Source organism: Tursiops truncatus, chromosome 10, assembly GCF_011762595.2.
Source record: "Tursiops truncatus isolate mTurTru1 chromosome 10, mTurTru1.mat.Y, whole genome shotgun sequence".
Taxonomy (NCBI): domain Eukaryota; kingdom Metazoa; phylum Chordata; class Mammalia; order Artiodactyla; family Delphinidae; genus Tursiops; species Tursiops truncatus.
Window position 1 is genome coordinate 48,958,063 of NC_047043.1, and position 13,040 is coordinate 48,971,102.

Here is a 13,040-nt window from a genome sequence, read left to right on the forward strand (position 1 = left end):
GCTTTCATTCATCTTCCTTCTTTCTTGGTCTCTACTTCCCCTAAGTCTCCTCATCCTGAATTCAACTACCATTTATACAATGATAATTTTTTAGTCTTTTCTCTGGTTTAGACTTCTAAGATCCAGCCTCTCATTTCTGTCTCCTGAGCTTCCCCACCTGGGTGACTGGCATGGAGATAGTACTACGTGGCCACCCAAACTGTTGCTTTCTTTTTTTGTATGTTACCAGCCACATAGTTGCCAGCCTTCTCTGCATTTATGTGGGGCCATGTGATAGGCTTATGGCCAATGGAATATGGGTGACTTGACACACATCGCTTCCATTTCTGGTCCCTGTGATGCCCTGCATGGTCCTCTAAGCTGTTTCTCTTCCCTGACAATGTTGGAGGATGGTAGGGCATGAGGTCCACCAGCCAGGAACATTCAATCCATGTTTTGCTGAAATGAAGAACACTGTTGTCTTAGACCCCTGAGAATTGGGGTTGTCAGTTACAGCAGTTAGATTGCCCTGGTTATTACGGTGTAATGAAGGTACACCGGTAACTCCTTGGTACCTCCAAAAGGAAACTCAGCTTGTTCCACAAAACAAATTCCCCATCTCAGTAAATGGGACCCCATCTCACCCAAACCAGGAATTTTAAGTCTCCCAGAACTTATCCTCCGACCTTATCCCATATCCAGTCTCTCCCCAGGGCATGTTCACTTGACCTCTTTCACATATCCATGGACTAGACACTCTGGTTCAGCCCCTCGTGGCTCCCAGTGCACACAGTTACAACTGTCTCCTAATTGTTCTCTGTTTGTCTCCTCCCATCCTTTCCAGCTGGTTGCCCACACCCTTTGAAGGATGATCTTGTTCTCCATCATCATCTCTTTTTCATCTTAAAAATGAATGACACCAATTTTCTGCTCATAAATGAATATATATATATATTTTAGAAATTTTGGAAAACTCAGAAAAGTATTAAATAGAAAATAAATGTCAATTACAATTTCATTACCTCAATACAAACACTGTTAAACATTTGGTTCACAGGCTTCCTATGTCATTTTTTATGTGTGTGTTTATAATTATTGTCCATAGTATCTTAAACTTAATTTTTATCTTTATCAAAGCAGTACATATATGCATTTTAAAGGCTGCTTACTAATACTACAGGAAGCGGAGCAGAATATATCGACCCAAAATATACCTCTTTGGCATAGAATTATTTTAGGGTAATTATTTTTATGCAACAGAAGACACAGGAGAAGCTCGGAGAACCAAGGAGAAGTTGCCCTTTTGTAAGAGACATTTACATTTATAAGGGGAATTATTATAGGGCGGTCTCAGTCAAGAGCCTAGAAGGGTAAAGAGAAAATTATTTTTCTTCCTGCACATACATATATAGTGAAAAACATCAGCTCCCTGTTTCAGTCCTCTCAACTTCCAACTCCACCCCTCAGAAGAAAATGCTTTCAAATAGTTTAGTGATTTATTCAGGGGTTTTTCTCCATAATTTTAAATGACATTGTTGTACTGCTATTCCTTGATTTCTAAAGTATATATGTTATCAACTGACCTTGGTACTATGGAAAATGAAGATTAAGTTTTACATCCACACAAACTTTCTACTTGATAATAAAATTATGCCACTCTTTTGGTTAAACAATAATGGTATTTACATAATTATTACTCTGCAAATATTACTTAAAATTAAACCTCATATTTCTTTTCCTGTTCAAGTTTATTTTTTCTGGAGTTTAGTAATTGCCTTTATTTATTGTCTTCTTAGTTTTCTCTATCTATCACAAATATATATTCATATTGTCAAAAGAATCCAATATGCTTTTCCCTACATAAAAACACATTAGACATTCAGTTAAATATATTTTGGGGCATTTTCCCCATGAAAGCTCTCCACATTCATGTTCCAATCTGGACTATATTTTAGTATCCAAAATATATAAATAATGCTTAAAAGTCAAAAATTTTTAAAAATGAGAAAAAATGGGGAAAAAAGATGCAAAAACGCTATTCACAAGTGAGGAAAACAATGGCCATTAAACATGTGCAAAGTGGTTCCATTTCATGGGTACTGGCAAAATTAAAATGCTTGATGATTCTAAGTTTATTAAAAAGTTAAAGTGGTACCTTTTGGGAAAGTGTGTCATAATCTAATGAAGTTGCAGACATGCGTGACATACAACACAGCAGTTCACTACAAGTCACATACCCTAAAGTAACTTTTACTCACATACAGGAGTGGATGTGTACACTTATGCATTTTGCAGCATTGTTCTTAAAAGCCCCTGAGGGCAATAGTTCTGATGTACATCAAGAGGACAATGGGGCTTCCCTGGTGGCGCAGTGGTTGAGAGTCTGCCTGCCGATGCAGGGGACACGGGTTCGTGCCCCGGTCTGGGAAGATCCCACATGCTGCAGAGCGGCTGGGCCCGTGACCATGGCCACTGAGCCTGCGCGTCTGGAGCCTGTGCTCCGCAACGGGAGAGGCCACAGCAGTGAGAGGCCCGCGTACCGCAAAAAAAAAAGAGGACAATGGATACATGAATTATCATGTATTCATGCAGTGGGCTGCAGTACTGCAGTAAGATTATCAAAGTGCTTATCTATATGGATGAATCTCATATAACAGATGCCAGGAAATGATAAAACGTCAATTTCAATATACTAATTATTCCTAGGAGAAAGTGTTGGGGAAGTGATGGGGTAGGAATACACCGAGGACTATAACCATATTAGCATTTTCTTCTGAAATTAGCATGGTGACTACTTTATACTATTTATTCCTCTTTATCTGAAATGTTTCATAATACATGAAAAAACTGGAGTCAAATACACTGTAGGAGAGCATATTTGTTTTGACTTCTGAGTATGTAGAAATTGGATGATTCATAAGTTGTAGGGTCCCCACTGAATGATTTTCCAGAAACAGGATCATAAAAATAATGTTATTTGACAGAACAGAAAGGAAAGGGCTTGATTTTTTTCCTTCTCTCTAAACTTCTCTTAGAGATTAGAGGTGCTGCGTTTGAATGGTATTTTGGGACTGAGTCTCCTGGCTAATGGACAATTTCATTTTGACTCAAGGGAACTTTATGCCTAAAAGTACATGAAACAGCAATTAAATACTTGACTAGAAAAATGAGCTTTGAATATGTTATTCTGTCATTATAACTGGGAAATACCTTCAGAACATTTCAGCCTTCTGTGACACCAAATCTTGCAGACTTGTATGGAAATGCTGAAAGCTTTTCCAGATTTGCACCCACTTTAATGTTGTAGGAGTTTGACTTGCTATAAGCTAAGGTACTCTGCCAGTGATGTTTATTAACATAATTTCTAATTCAGTCCTGATTTTTCTGCATGTGTTTCATTTTGGATTGAACACATCTCTGCCTTGGACTGTCAATATTTCCACTGTGATGATAGAAGAAGGGCAACAGGCACACAAGATTAAAAGGAGTATGTCAAGCTCCAGATCTCATCACAATGCTAGGGGGTCCTCTGTGTTACTCTGTCCACCATTAAAAGGGATTCTATGCAGTTCTGCAGTGAAAGCAATGCGCTGAAATTAGAGGTCTTGAATTCACTCCAGGTTTTACTAACTCACTGTCTTGTGGTAAGCAACCCCAAATCTCTTGGCTTTACATACTAAACTGCTAAAAGATTTACAGCACTCACAAAAGTAGAGTAAGTCTTACTAGATGTTTAGAAATTTCTACTAATAAGTTGCCTTTCTTCCAAAGCATTCCAGATTCTAAAACTAATTAGGTGCTGTCCACTTATTAAGTGCTAGATGATGAGTGTTTTTACTGAGTTTTGAAATTCTGGGGAAAGAATTGTGAGGCATAATCATTGTTGGCAGTGAACCGTACACACGATGAATAGCATGATAAAACCTTCAAGTCATTACTGTAGCAGATTTTTAGCTATTTCACTGGTGGGACTGGAAACAGGTACTGTCTACAACCAACATAAAGAAACATTGATACATCTGAACTTTCAGGATGGATCTCCAGGATATCATGTGAGTTGTGACTAAGGAGAACGATAAGTTTCTTTATTAGCTAATTTGTATCTAGAAAAGCCAATTTCCAGAACCATAGTTAGTCTGCCCTAGAAATATTCTAGTAACTCAGGAAGACGTATAAAATCTGCCCTTTGGTAAAGAAAAGAATGTTAAGGACTTGGAAAAGAATGTAACTGCACCCAGATTTCAAAGCATCACTCCCCAACATTTTTAGAGCTATTACCTAAATTCTGTAGACAGTGCCAGGGCACTGAGGCAACAGTTCTGGGGGCCTCCTCTACAGGCAGCTTCCATAGCAAGATGCATGAGCTCTCACCCTGATCATGCTGGTACCCACCGCCCCCACCCCCGCCTCCGAAAACTATGAACTTTGTTTTAGAGACATTTTTCTCTTTCTTATGTCTAGATGGGTTAACTACAGCCTACCTTACCAATTATAGGAAGCAACTTAAGAGCACTAGAAAAAACAATGCATTTCAGTGATTGACTATAGCTGCTAGGTAAACCAGAAAATGCTTACCCTTTACACTTAGAAATGTTTTCATACTCTGCTGATTCCAAAGTCAGAGACCAAAGACCCATTTTTTACAGCAATTTTTCCAGATAAAAGTATATTTGTGGGTTTTTTTTCCAAAGTGGCTTCTGTATGCTAAGAACCATCTAGGGCTCTCCAAGTCTTAGGTTCATCTTTTAAAACATTAAGGAGTGGAAAATCCAGAAAATCTGAAGAAGTCTTGTTTGAGACCTGTGTTACTTTGATTCCAATGAATGAAAGTCAATTTTATATGGCTTAAGTGCAAAGGGGGGGATATAGTTGGGTTAAAATCAAGCTGTAGGCAGGGAAAGGATGTAACTGAGCTCAGAAATATCTAAAACTGGGAACTTGAAAGCCAACAGGTCTTTCACTCTGCCTCTCATTTTAGCTTTTCTTTGAGTTCCAATTTCATTTTCTCTCCTTTTAGGCCACACTGCTACACTGCTGACTTATGTCTAATTCTTAATTTAAAAAAAAAAACACCTAATAGATCCAAGGGAGGGGCTTTGATATGGTTAGGGTGAGAAGGAAGATGAGAAGAGCAAGAAAACCCAGCACTCCCGTGAGAATCAGATAGTTACCGTACAGAGAATGAGTGCTGTTCTCAGAAGAAATAGGGTTTGGAGCAGACAAAACAAGAGGTGTCCACAGTGAAATCTCATTGAATCCTTTAACATTTGCAATGTGTAGGTGATAAAACAGATTTAGAGCAGGGCAGTGATTTGTTCAAGGTATGCAACTCCTAAGTGCAGGAACTATGACTTGAATCTGGACTTTATCTCCCAACCCCTTCTCTTCTCTAATATATATGATTTAATCTACTGGTTGGCAGCATATGTATGTTGGTGTATGTCAGATGACACTGTGATACCTGTAAGATTTGGGAGCAGGACACAGGGAAGTTCTCTGTGCTCTCAGTTTTGGGATTTGCCTCAAGGAGCCTATGAGCAATGCCAGTGAGTCATTCCTTCTCTAAGATGTGGGCTGTGTTAGGCTTTTGAATTACAGAAAGGAGAAAAGGAAATGGTATGACTAATTAACCAATAATTATAAAACATTATGTGCAAAAAGGAAACCTACCTGATGAGGCCATGAGAGAATTGTATAATAGAGGGTTGTGTTTGTTTTAATGAATGGGGATATGCATTTATGGACGTTTTCCTTGTGGAAGATTCTAAGGTTATTTAAGTCAGAAATTGGTTAATTCTGAGAGTCAGTTCCTAAATGTGTGTACATGCTCTTGGTTTTCTTTCTGGGAGTCATCTAATTTGGGGACTCATACTCTGAAGTGTGAGAAAGTTGAATTAATTTCAGAGGAAATACGTTCATTAAAGGCCAATGAATGTCAGTTCACTGTACCAGCTAGCTACTGCTGTGTGACAAATCAATTCAATGATGTAAAGCAGCATGTGCGGGCTTCCCTGGTGGCGCAGTGGTTGAGAGTCCACCTGCCGATGCAGGGGACACGGGTTCGTGCCCCGGTCCGGGAAGATCCCACGTGCCACGGAGCAGCTGGGCCCACGAGCCATGGCCGCTGAGCCTGCGTGTCCGGAGCCTGTGCTCCACAACAAGAGAGGCCACAACAGTGAGAGGTCCGCGTACCGCAAAAAAAAAAAAAAAGCACGTGCATCCTGATTGGTGGGGTTTTGCTGATTTGCACTGCCCTTGATTGTATAGGGATGTTTCAAGCAAAGGATGCAGCTGGGCTTGGCTTCTTACTGCCACTTGGCTCAGACTGCTTTATGTGTATTCATCTTGGGGCCCAAGCTGAGGGGACAGCAGCCACAGAAGGGAACCTCTGCTCATGACACAGGTGGAGATGTGAGAGAACATGCCCAATCATGTAAGCAAGTTTTAATCTTTTGGTTGTGTCATGTTTGCTGGCATCCATTGGCAGAAAAATGGCCAAGCTCAAAATCAAAGTGTGAAGAAGAATGTCCCTCTCATGGAGATGGTGTGGGGTGGAGTGAGTGAATAGTTCTAGACAATAATCCAATCCACCATAGAGTCCAGAGCTAAAAGTTTATTTTTAGAAAGTATATTTTAAAAGTGCATTCCCAGGGCTTCCCTGGTGGCACAGTGGTTAAGAATCCACCTGCCAATGCAGGGGACACGGGTTTGATCCCCGGCCCAGGAAGATCCCACGTGCAATGGAGCAACTAAGCCCTGCACCACAACTACTGAGCCTGCACTCGAGAGCCCGCCAGCCACAACTACTGAGGCCCGTGCGCCTAGAGCCGGTGCTCCGCAACAAGAGAAGCCAACCGCAATTAGAAGCCCACACACAGCAACGAAGAGTAGCCCCCGCTTGCCGCAACTAGAGAGAGACTGCACACAGCAACGAAGACCCAAGGCAGAAAAAAAAAAAAGTGTGTTTCCAGGTGATTCTAAAGGAGAAGGACCACATATTGTGAGAAGGTGTTGACTTTTAAGAGTGGTGAGCAGACCGGTTGGAGCATGTCCGGGGTCAGGCAGCGGTGCCCCTGGGCCCGGCCATGGTGCAGGCCTGGTACACAGAGAAGTCAGGCGACGACCCGCAGCAGCCCCACCGCAGGGAGCCCGGGAGCCCGGTCGCCCTGGAGCAGCTGCGCGGGCTCGGGGTCCTTTACTGGAAGCTGGATGCTGACAAATATGAGAATGATCCAGAATTAGAAAAGATCCGAAAAGAGAGAAACTACTCCTGGATGGACATAATAACCATATGCAAAGACAAACTACCAAATTACGAAGAAAAGATTAAGATGTTTTATGAGGAGTATTTACACCTGGATGACGAGATTCGCTACATCCTGGACGGCAGTGGGTACTTCAATGTGAGGGATAAAGAGGACAGTTACAATCAAGACTTTAAATTTTAACAGAAAAACTTGTACATTGTTTTTTTTTAGTTAACAATTCTGAGATTCAATTATACCTAATTCGTTATAATCAAAGAAAAACCCTAAATTAACCTCATATTTGAAGGGCAGTTTACTTTAAGTACTTTTTTGTTTAAACAGGATTAAAAACCTTTATGTCAAAAAAAAAAAAAAAAAGAGTGGAGAGTATATATTTTTGCCACCAGAGGAAATCAGTGGTTTTCTTTCCTTCTTAAAGTTAACTTTTCTATATATTGAACTTCTACTCAATCTACTATTATTAGTTTCATGTCAGCCAAGTATACAAGTCAGGGTTTTCCAGAGATAGAACCAATAGATCATATATAGATATATAGAAGGAGATTCATTACAAGGGATTGGCTCACACATTATGGAGGATGAGAAGTCCCACAGTTGGCTGTCTACAAGCTGGCGGTCCAGGAAACCAAGTGGTGTATGTCCAGTCCAAACCAAAAGGCCTGAGGACCTGGGAGAGCCAATGGTAGAACTCCTAGTCCGAGTCCAAAGGCCCAAGGACCAGGAGCCCCAATGTCCAAGGACAGGAAAAGATGGTGTCCCAGCTCAAGCAGAGAGCAAATTTGCCCTTCCTTTGCCTTTTTGTTCTATCCAGGCCCTCAGTGGATTGGATGACGCCCACCTGCATCGGTGAGGGTGATCTTCCTTAGTCTATGAAATCAAATGCTAATTTCTTCCAAAAACACAGACACACCCACAATGTTTTACCAGCTATATGGGCATCGCTTAGCCCACTCAAGTTAACTCCTAAAATTAAGCATCACACCAAGTGATCATCTGATTTTACTGTGTCTTCATTGTATCCACTGTAATTTTGTGTGTGTGTGGGCGGGGGGGTGGGTGGGGTTAAGATGGCTGGAATGTGATTTGGCCCATTTTTTTCCTTTTTCAAAACTTGGGTTCAGAGTTGAGTTAATGACTATCCTCTGTTTGGGCCACATATTTATCATGAGTCCATGTAAGTCCCCTTTTTTCATATTTTTTGAAAATTTTTTCTCTTTAATCCTCATAACCTAGTCTCCTTCTGTTCCCCTTCTCTACCTTTGGCAATGATTCTGAATCTTTAAATGTGTAGTTGTCCCTTGGTATCTGCAGGTTCCAGGAGCCCCCTTCAGATACTAAATTCTGAGGATGCTCAAGTCCCTTACATAAAATGGCACAGTATTTATATATAACCTATGCACATCCTCTCGCATACTTTAAATCACCTCTAAATTTCCTATAATAGCTGATATGGTGTAAATGCTATGTAAGTAGTTGCCATTGAATGGCAAATTCAAGTTTTGCTTTTTGGAGCTTTCTGAATTTTTTTCCTGAATATTTTTGATTGTTGGTTGAATACTTGGATGTGGAACCCCTGGATACAGAGGGGCAACCGCGTATCTTTCTGTTTGTATGTGTTCTTTCAAAGTGTGTATTGATAGTTTTGTGCTATTGTATTTTTAAATTATGTAAGTAGTACTGTGTTATCGATCTCATTTTATTCCTTATTTTTGCAATCATTAATTCTCTAATTACACTCATTCATGTTACCGTGCATACCTATTATCCATTGCTTCTCATTGCTATATAGTACTTGGAGGTTTGTATCCACCATTGTGTTTGTTTCCTTTCTCCCAAGGATGGAGGCTCAGATTGCTTCCAGTTCTCCATGACTACCAATAATCCTGAAAAGAAAATCTTTATACATACCCCCTTATGTGCCAAATCTTATGCTACCATCCTAGACAGTCTATTACCTCAATTTGTCATTAATATGCTATTTAAGGGCTTAAAGCAGGGAAAAGACTTGACCACATTTTGTTTTAGAAAAGTGACTAGATGTCATGTGTAAATGATGTTGAGTTTGGATAAAAACACTGAAAGCAAGGTGGTCAGTTAGGGTTCTGTTGATCATCCAGGCAAAGGCTGAGACAGAACCAGACAAAGTGAGAGAGAAGGAAGAGGGCAGGAGGGGAGGAACTGAGGGCAGTTCAGGGACTAAAATGATGGCTGTGACATCTTCTCTTGGATAGAGAAGGAAGTGAGAGCTTGGAATCTAGAACAATTCCTACATTCCTGGGTTGTATGATCGGGTAAAGCGGTTTGCATTCTAGGATGGTTTCCCTCCAAGATGAGGAATGCTGGAAAAGGAGCAGGCTAGGGGAGATGGTAAAGAAAACAAGCACACCCATCAAGGACTTAATGTCAAATGAAAGCTCCCAAATGAGCTGTGTGTGTGTGTGCGTGTGTGCATGTGTGTTTTAATTCCTTTTCTCCAAAAGCAGTGTACATTTTCCCTAATGTATTAGATCTGAGCACCTATTTTATTTCGTACTTGACACCTAATATATGTATGTATATTTGTATTAAATTCTAAATATAACCAGAGGGCTTGCTTATTAATCGAATTTCCTGAGGCATAACTCATTCCCATGAGGTGCTAATAATCTGATAACTTCAGGTCTTTAATGCTATTGATGAGAGCAGTTAAATAACTTCTGAAAGACTCTATTAGTCATATTTGTCTTTTAACTTGGCTAGAATCTGTGTTTCTTTCATTATCCCTGTCTCACACACACACACACACACATACACACACACACACATCTTCCTGTTTTAGGAAACCTTCAACCATGACCATTTGATGTGTTATCCTTCAAAAGACAAACTTATCAGATCTAAAAGTATCACCTCAATCACCTTGCTTCTAGTAGGAAGACACTTGCCCCTGGCTTTTGAGAGAAGGTTAAATGAAGCCAGAAGGCTCCTGTGTTCTACCTCATTGACCTCCCCCCAAGGCTGTTCTCTGTGTCTTCCCACTGGGTTGAATCAGTGCCCCCAATTATGCAAGCACTCAGATGTGACAGAAACAGCAGCCTCTTTCAAGCAGAGGAGCAGGCAGTGTGAAGCCACCATCCAGCATCACGGGGAGCAGACTGCCTGGGAAGCAGTGGTGAGGCTAAGCCTGCTGGGCCCCTGGTACCCAAGGCAGAGCATCACTCCCCAGAAGAAGAGAGGATGTTGAGGAAAAAGGTAATAGGGTCAGCATGACAGAAGAGTTACAGCAATTTAAAGAGGGGTGATGGAATGAAGCCACAGAGGAAACTCTTCTCAGTGCAGCTCTGACAAAAATTCAAGCGGTGCAGCTCTTAGATTTCTGTAACATCTGGGAAAATTTGAACATGGTTTGGTTTGTTTGATTTGAAAATTGGTTAAATGCTGTAAGGATGGAAAACCTCCAGCATCTGTATTAATCATGTAATTGTCACAGATCCATTCCAATGGAGTTTTGTGTTATTGTTGCTATTCATAGCATTCATTCTTTCTGGCTGACTTTGGGTGCATCTGATGTTCTAAAACCAACTTGGAAATCTACCACTACATGAAAATTCTGATGAGAATGATCGTTTCCACTTACAGGGAGTTATTACATGTCAGATTCTAATTAATTCACATAAGAATACTGTAAGTGGGGCTTCCCTGGTGGCACAGTGGTTGAGAGTCCACCTGCTGATGCAGGGGACACGGGTTCGTGCCCCGGTCCGGGAAGATCCCACATGCCGCGGAGCGGCTGGGCCTGTGAGCCATGGCCGCTGAGCCTGCGCGTCTGGAGCCTGCACTCCGCAACGGGAGAGGCCACAACAGTAAGAGGCCCGCGTACTGCAAAATAAAGAAAGAAAGAAAGAAAGAATACTATAAGTTATGTATGGTTACAACAGTTTTGAAAATTAGAAAATGGTGCTGCTAGAGGATGAGGAAGTTGTCCAAGTGTTCTGTTTCTAACATACAATAAAATACTGGAGCTGGGACTTATTGTCTGGCTACAATTGTTCTTTGATTTGTCTTCCTGATTCTTAACATTTCTAAAAAAAACAAGTTTGGGTGATTTTAACCTTTGTAGTGAGCATAAAACACCTGGGAACATCAAAGTCAAGCCACGCTTATTACTTCTTCCTGGGATGCTGAGAATCTGCATGAAAGTTTTCAGATATAGCATCACACCTTTAACAACATAGCTTAATCAACTTAGGAAATAAGTTCATCTTGGGGTCGGAAAGGTATGTCAAGGTTTATATATGAAAGCCAGGGTTTTTTTTTTTTTTTGGAAAGCCAAGATTTTTCAAGCTTGTAAATAGATAGATCCAAATAGTGTGGCAACTTGAAAAATCATATGATTAATTCTTTAGATAGCCACTGAAAAGTCCAAGTGAATATAAACATGGAAAAGGAGAGGTATTTAATCAGCCCTGGAATCTAGAAAAGTGATCTCAGCCACAGAATAGAAACTTCAAGGAATTTCTACAACATAGAACACAGATCAAGGGCAGATCTGGGCACATGATAACCATGGACAGGCTGGTAATTTAGTGCCCCTTCAAATGCATGTTCTCTAGTATCTGGTAAGCATTTATTCATACATGACATGAAGGATTGCCTGAGCTGGGGGCACGGGGAGCTAATCAGTGCCCATGCAGAGTCTTAATGTCCCCTAACTTGTGCTTCCCACTCAGCAATTAATAGGAGCCTGCCCCCAAAGCCTTCCCCTCCCCTAAGCTCTCCAATGATAATCTCTTGTTACACACGCAGGTTTCTCATGGGTTTAACCCCATTTGAAGCCAAGTATTCCTTCTCACCACATAGAGTTGGTCTTTCCTGCTGTATCCTTCTATCTCTGAGTAGTTAGATTAGTACTGTTTACTACATTTCTGGTGAGCAGTACTGTCTCCCCAAAGGAGCGTGGGTAAATACAGTTTTCTTCTTTTTCATGTTTCCAGTAATATTTTTGTTCCACAGTGATGCACCCCCAGCTCTTTTCTGAGCTTGGTGATTCCTTCAATCCACCTCTGATCCAAATGACACTAATTTGAAAGAAAATACAATCTGTGCCCCATCTCGCTGCTTGCCAACAGCAAGCAATTGGAAAATTACTCATCTAAAAGCTATCGTCTTTCCGAATTTGAAGCAAACAAGCATGGAAGTGGGGTGGAGCATGAAGGGGAGGACAGTGAGGCACATTTCAATCGCACCAGGTCCTGGGGACATATTACAGGTGCCTTAGGGCTGGAAGAAGTTGGGACCTGGTGTGTCACACACTGTGCATTTGCATATGGCACCACAGGAGCTATCTAGACAGCCTCCAGGAAAGGACAGCATGCAGGCGAAAGGAGTTGCCCTGCCTACCTACCGCAAGGCTGCCAACACACAATGGAAAAGTCTTTTACAGACACAAAAAATTTCCTATGACCAAACCAAAACAATTAAAACAAACAAAACCAAAATACCTCTCTTATCCTTTCCTCTACCTTCTGGCTGCTGAACCAAATCAAAAAGTCCAGTAAAAATAAACTTTCCCTTCTACCTCCACATTTAGCCAATGATTGAACAAATGGCCCCCATCATTTATCACCTTTCCTAGAATCCATCTCTAATCCCAGTGCTGAAAAACATCTCTATCAGTAGAAATGAACAAATAGAAGGAAAGGTCAGACATTTAAAAACTACGTTTAAATTAATAAATACTTTAATTAATGATAATTAATTAAGATAATGAATCAAAGCAAATTTATTACTATCATTAAGAAGTACTGTAAGAAG

At 40.8% G+C, this 13,040-nt stretch overlaps 1 pseudogene; it reads left to right on the forward strand.

Moving 5' to 3' along the window:
* Positions 1–7,064: 7,064 nt before the first annotated feature.
* Positions 7,065–7,427, forward strand: LOC101339925 (acireductone dioxygenase pseudogene; annotated as a pseudogene).
* The last annotated feature ends 5,613 nt before the right edge of the window (positions 7,428–13,040 follow it).